Source organism: Podarcis muralis, chromosome 11, assembly GCF_964188315.1.
Source record: "Podarcis muralis chromosome 11, rPodMur119.hap1.1, whole genome shotgun sequence".
Classification (NCBI taxonomy): domain Eukaryota; kingdom Metazoa; phylum Chordata; class Lepidosauria; order Squamata; family Lacertidae; genus Podarcis; species Podarcis muralis.
This window is the reverse complement of record NC_135665.1, coordinates 4,860,815-4,867,589: the sequence shown is the minus strand read 5'-3', so window position 1 is coordinate 4,867,589 and position 6,775 is coordinate 4,860,815. Positions and strand designations below refer to the sequence as shown.

The 6,775-nt window shown below is 44.1% G+C and overlaps 1 long non-coding RNA gene across 1 annotated transcript; it reads left to right on the top strand.

The window, feature by feature from the left end:
* Nucleotides 1–2,193: 2,193 nt before the first annotated feature.
* On the top strand, nucleotides 2,194–5,207 carry LOC114606296 (uncharacterized). Its single transcript, XR_003708828.2, has 2 exons — nucleotides 2,194–2,323; nucleotides 4,781–5,207. It is a non-coding gene; the product is annotated as an uncharacterized LOC114606296 (long non-coding RNA).
* Nucleotides 5,208–6,775: the final 1,568 nt, after the last annotated feature.

The window sequence follows — 6,775 nt, the reverse complement described above, 5'->3', positions numbered from 1 at the left end:
GCGGCCGCGGGGCTGAAAAGCGACGGCGAGCCAATAGGGACACGGGGATGCAGTCCGAGAAGTTCGGGGAGGCTGAGAGCTGCAAAAGACAAAAAGCAAAAGGAGTCGCGCAGGCTCCGCTAGGCCGCCTTCTAATGTTTAAGACAAGACCCTCCCCGCCCCCGAAGTCATCTGCCTTTCCCAGCAAAACACTAGGAAAATGTATTGGGGGGGGAGGGGTGGCACACTACTAATTTCAGTACCATACCTGGACAGTCAGTATTTATTTGAAGATTTGTAGGACACGACTAAACAACAACAACAAGCACGTAAACTTAGCCCATATGATGTGACCTGTATATTTCTATCATGTTTTCATTGGGGTTGGGGGGCACCTGGCGTCAGAGAATTTGGATTTAAAGAATGAGAGTATAGCAATAACACGCGACATTCGCACGCGAATTATGGGAGCAAGTGACAGAATCAAGGCAATTGCGCAGGTACAGTGGTATCTCGGGTTACATACGCTTCAGGTTACAGACTCCAGTAACTCAGAAATATTACCTCGGGTTAAGAACCTTGCTTCAGGATGAGAACAGAAATCGTGTTCCGGCGGCGCGGCGGCAGCAGCAGGAGGCCCCATTAGCTAAAGTGATGCTTCAGGTTAAGAACAGTTTCAGGTTAAGAATGGACCTCTGGAACGAATTAAGTACGTAACCCGAGGTACCACTGTAATATTAATGCCTTAAATATTAGCACTTCTGACCCTATTCGGGCGTTCACTGTATTCGCCTGCAAGCAATCGCGACATGGGGAAGGGCCTCGCTGTAAAGCCCCAGCGCCTGGCCTGCCCTTTTTATTCCGTGTATCGCCTGCTGCTACGAATTCGATGGCCAAGTTCTGTGATGCAAGGAGCCTTCTCTGCTCTTGGAGGCTCCCTGCAAAACCCAAAGCCCTGAATGTGCGACAGGTGACCTCGGACTGCTCGCCTATAAGTAGCCTAATAATCTACCTTGCAGGGCTGTCGTGAGTATAAAACTAGGAGTGGGAGAAGCACGGACACGAACACCTAGCGCTCAGAGGAGAGACGGGATGGAAATATAATGAATGATATTTCTGACCAGTTGTAAACAAGTTCAAGCCTAAACGCAAATGCACGTCATTGGCGAAGCCACAGCAGCCCAGTTCTATTCTCTCTGCCGCTCTTTCGGTACCGTTTACGCAAATCATCTTGATCATTCCTGCACACGTGAATACTTCCCATCCATTGTATGCTCACACAGGATTTTCAGCAGTGATTTATTTATTTATGTGTATATGTACAAAGCTTGGCAATGAAGAGTGTGTTTCTGGTTTCCCAGCAGCTCCTTTGGCCCTCCAGCTGTTTTGGGACTACAATTCCACTATCCCTGACCACTGGTCCTGTTAGCTAGGGATGCTGGGAGTTGTAGTCCCAAAACAGCAGGAGGGCCAAGTTTGGCCATGACTGCTTAAGTTTAGGGAATGCAGGGCGCTCCTCCCACAACCTTCTTTGTAACACAGGATTCCTGTTTCCTTGGATGCGCACCAATCCTTCCCTCGAGTGTATATCTGAAGAGGAAGGCTAATAAAAGTCCAGAGAATCAACTGCTCTGCTTCTCCTGCAAAATCCCTACCTAGCCAACGAAGAAGAAAACATCAGCCGCGCTCTAAGGAGGAACTGACTGGACTGAATCTGGGAGGAGCAGGAAGAGCGCAAGAAGCGCGCAGAGCCAGCAGGAGGCTTCGCCCGCTCCTTCCTGCCTCCCTCCAGCGCCTGCAGGAGCCTCGCCCCTTCCCTAGATCCCCCCCCACGCCGACAAAGCAAGCCACATGACCGGAAGCAGCTTCCCTATTGGCTGCCCCTCCAGCTGTGCATGCCCCTTCTGCAAGGAACTTTGCAAATATACAGGACTGTGTAGTCACGATTGCTCATAGTACTGCACACCAACAACAACAGCTACTCTTTATTACGGTCGTAGACCAGCATAAACTGGACAACGAGATCCCACCATAGCTGGCAACTTTTCCCTTTTCTTGCGAGGAATCCTATTCGGAATAAGGAAATTTCCCCTAAAAAAAGGGAAATGTTGACAGCTATGGATCCCACCGGTCACCATAAAATGGGGTGGGGTCTTTACAGTCACTGACTTGACCGCGCGTGCAAGCAAGCTGTCTCTCACGAACAATGCCGAGGCCCAGCCTTAAAGGACGGGCTCTTTTAGTAACTGGGAGCTGCCTTGCAAACGGGTGGTGGTGCAGGGGAAGAAAGGTGATGTGGGTTTGCTATTCGTGAAGAATGGCTTTCGTGGTTTATGTCTCAAAGGTAAAAGATCAGAAAAGGTGTGAATTTGGAAAGCAGCAGAGGAATGTTTTTTAGAAGGGGATAACTTGTTTTTGGAGCAAACGTCTTGGGCTTTGCAGTGCTGAGTTCGAATGCAGGTAGTGCTAAAGAATTTGCTGAGTAGACTGCCATTGTATTCAAGAATACCCCATTGTGTTGAGTGGACATGGTTAAGAAAGAATGTGCTGCATGGTGCCTGATGTGAGTTCTGTTCAAGAAACTTGGCTTGTGGAGCTCTCACTGGCTCTCCATAGTCAGAAGAATAATAGACACAAGGAGCTTTACAGACAGTTTTGTGATACTTTTCCTTTTAAAGGTAAGAAAGAGTGCCTGGCTCAATATGACTCTTGTAGGATCCTTTGCTTGGCTTGGCAGGGATAGTATTTAAGCCTTTTGCAGCTCAGTGTGGCTGGGGAAATTTCTAGGAGAGTGGCTGGAAGCTTTCCAATAATACAGGGTGAGTCTTAAAAGAGGCCCCTGTGGAACATGTGTACTCTGTATCCACAGGGCCTCTTTTAAAGGATTCACCCTTATAAGAAGTTATTACTTCCCAGTAGCTATTTTATGGAGATGGGAATTTAGTGGTGTGGATATGGTCCCTACACGGAATTTGAGAAGATATCAGGCTTAAATGTTTGGCTATTGGTAGGTCATGTGAGTTCAATGGTTTTGAGAGTTTTTCTAAAAAGGTGGAGCAAAGTATTTTGGGAGCAGCTCATGCTATTCCTAGATGGAAGGAGGTGGGAGGAAACTGGAATATGACTGCATGGTGGACAGATGAATGCAGTAGGGTCATTTGGGAGCGTAATGCAACTTCCAGGAAGGTTAGATGTACCTTGGTAGGGGGAAATTTATTGGAGAACAAATACTGTTAAGCTATAATTTAAAGGGTACTTTGGTGGGCTAAAAGAAATACGTGAAGGCAATGTTGTGGAAACATTTCAGTAGTTACACCAATAGCATTGATATAAAGACAGATAAGGAAAATGAATGATACCTGGAGGAACATTCCAGCTTTGCTTATTTAGAATCATACGTGCCCTTCTTAACTCTCGTCTCATTTGTAAGCTACTTATGCAGCCACACCAGTTTCCTTAGATGCCTCCCACTTTTCTTTCTTGTTTTATTTGTCTGTGTTTGGGGCGTCAATATTTCTCCTTTTAGAAACACTTATCCATCTTTGACTCCCTTCTCTGTATTTTTGACCATGGGATCTCATCCAGTAGCTTTTTCAGTTTTTCAAAATTGGCCTTCTTAAAGTCCAGAGTGCCTGTCTGACTACACTCAGCTTTCCCTTTCCTCTGTATCATGAAACCCAGAAAGAACTGATCACTTCCTGCCAAGTTTCCCAGTACTCCCACTTTGCTGATCAATACCTCCCTTTTAGTGAGGACGAGGTCTAGGATAGGTAATCCCCTTGTTTCTTCCACCTTCTGGGATATGAAATTGTCAGCAAGGCAGTGGAGAAATTTGTCAGACCTTACATTCTTGGCAGAGTTTGAGTTCCAGCAGATATCAGGGAAATTGAAGTCTCCTATATCTCTCCTTTTTTAGTGTTTGGTAATCCGCTCTAGGAAGGCATCATCCAAGTCTTTTGCCTGCCTTGGTGGTCTATAGCAGACCCCACAGTAAGGTCACTGTTGTTTCTCTCTTCTACAACTTTACCCATATACTCTCAGTCTGCTTTCCATGATCCAGGTCATGGATTTCTTCACAAATTTACACATCCTATACATATAATGCTGCTACTCCTCCCTTCCTGTTTGGTCTGTTCCTTTTAAACAGGTTAAACCCCTCAATTCCTGCATTCCAGTCATGGGTCTTATCCCACCAGGTTTCACTAATGCCTACCAGGACATATTTACCACTGAATTAAAAGTTCCAATTCGTCTTGCTTGTTTCCCATATTCTGTGTGGATTTGTGTAGAGAAAACTGAAACCATGAGTTGTTCCTTCCAGCTGCTTCCTCCTTGTAGTTTCCTACGAGATGTCAGAAGCCAGTTAAAAAATGACATAAGCCAGTTACAAAAAACAATCCAGCTTTGCTTTTGTTTACAGCCTTTATGTTGTCTAAAATATGTGTAAAATAGTTTCCCTCAAAGTCCAGTGACCAACACAATCACAGTGCAATACTACACTTTTACTTGGGAGTATGTCCCACTGTGTTCAATGGCTCTTACTCCAGGGGGGATAGCAGTCCCAAACCCAGCTTGGCAACAGTGGATTGTAACACAGTGGTGTAGCCACAGTCATAGCCACAGCCCCATTGCTCCCACTGGCTGGGACAGCTAAAGACCTGATGCTGGCGTAGCAATCAGGTCCACATCAGAGCCAACGCTCTGCCAGTGAGGCCAGCCCAAGATCCAGTCAATCCTAGACTGATTCAGCCCCTCTATGACCCGAAAATGGCTCATTTTGGATTATTATTATTTTTTGCAGGAATCCCAATGGTGGATCTTTTGCCTACCTGCACTTCAGGCAGAATGAAGACCACACCAGAAGAGTGTGGAGGCCAGCAGAGCTGGTGTGGGCTGGCTGGAGGAAGACTTCTGCTCCATCCATGCCCCATAAGCCCCTATTGTGGGGTTAGCTTGCAGGGTACATGTGCCTAGAATTGCACTGGTTGATTCCTTGGAAAAGCTGAAGCTCATTACATTAGATGGTTTAAAAACAGTGAGCAAAAGAGAACAGAACTTGAGAAAGTAGGGCTGATAATGTAGTAGAAAGAGTTGTGTAGAGGAATATTCTGAAATATTATCGTAAACAGTTCATGTAAACTTTAACAGCAATGAATAAGAAATTGAAATAATGTATGTATAAAATTATCCCCAGTTATTTACCTTTGTCAATAAAAGAAACAAGTCCATTTGTCTTGTTTTCTTTCTTGAGAGATTACTACAGACTTGTAAAAAACTTGCTATTTTTTCCATTTCCATTTAAGCAGTGAAGATGATTTGGATCAACAATGGATAAAAAAGCACTCCCTCTTCCATGTTGTTGTTCAATAAAATTCAGAAATACGAGTTCATCTTGCGTAGGAGAAGATCAGATTCTGGATAATTGCAAACGTTAGATCTTGGTTGTTTTCAGGTAGGAAGGCATCTTGCTGTCAAGTTTCCTGTCAACTGAAGTGAACTGGAATTGTTCAGATATATTATAAATCTCGGCAGCATTGCTGTTGGCATGCAAATGATGAGAAGAGCTCTTTGTTTGCTTTTTATATCAACTGCTTTTATATTATACTTGTCATTGTTTGGGGAGGGGACAGATTGAAGGGTCAGAGTGAGAACACCTTCTGATGGAAAAACAAAGAATGGCCAGAATGAAAATGTGTCAGACAATCAAAACAACTTTACTTAAGTATTCCTATTAGTTTCTACAGAGCACGAATAGGCACCATGCTTTTTGAATCAAATGGACAGCAATAGCTTTTTCCAAATTATTCACAAATGAACAACTCTAATTATACACACATCGTAATGAGTTTTTCCAACCCTAGCTGTTTGACTTCCCTGGTAACTGCTGCATTTTTAGAACACAAAAGCAGTGGATTTTCAGTATTTAACTATTTAGGCTGTCACAATACAAGAGTGGGGCATGGAAACAAGGTTGACAACTTTATACTGATTTTACCTTGTTTTTCTATTTATTGGTTTTTGTATAGACTTAGAGAGTTTGTTGATTCAGCATTTTGTAAGCCATTCTAAATTAACAAAATCATTTTTTAAAAATTAAAAAACACAGGAAGGGGCAAAAAACAAACCCAATTGTGTTGCAGTGTCAAAGTGCCATGAAATGCATCTATTTTGGGACTCTGGTGCTAGCCTTTCCTTCAGACGAGGATAATGAGCTACTGACACATAATACATTGCTTCTCTGGAGTTAGACCATTAGCTCTTTGAGCTCAGCATTGTCTACATAGGCTGGCAATGCCCCTCTAATGTTTCAGGCAATGCCAGGGATTGAACCTGAATGCAAAGCATGTGCTTTACTGAGCTCTGGTCCTTTACCTGTTACAGGACTGTTGACAGCTATGTGCCACCAAGATGGGAGTCTCTGGTGCTCTTGCACACAGTCCTCTGACGCAGGGGCCTAGACTGTATACTTCAGATCAAGGGATGTCCCACCAGAGCCAAGAAGATGCCAGTCTAGCTAACAAGCAAGTATTGGAGGAAAGAAGGCATTCTGCCAAAACAGGGTTAACACTTGCCATGTTTAAGACTAGGTTTTTTAACCAAAAAAATAGGTTTAAAATTGGGGCTCGTCTTATACACGGGTAGTGCTGAGGGGGTGTTTTCTTAATTTGGAGTCCCCCAAAATGGGGGGAATCTTATACATGGGGGCGTCTTATACACGGAAAAATACGGTATTTTGTTGCTGTCCAGAAACACTCCCAATGAGCCATGTGGGGCAGATTTCAAACTGACTGTTTAG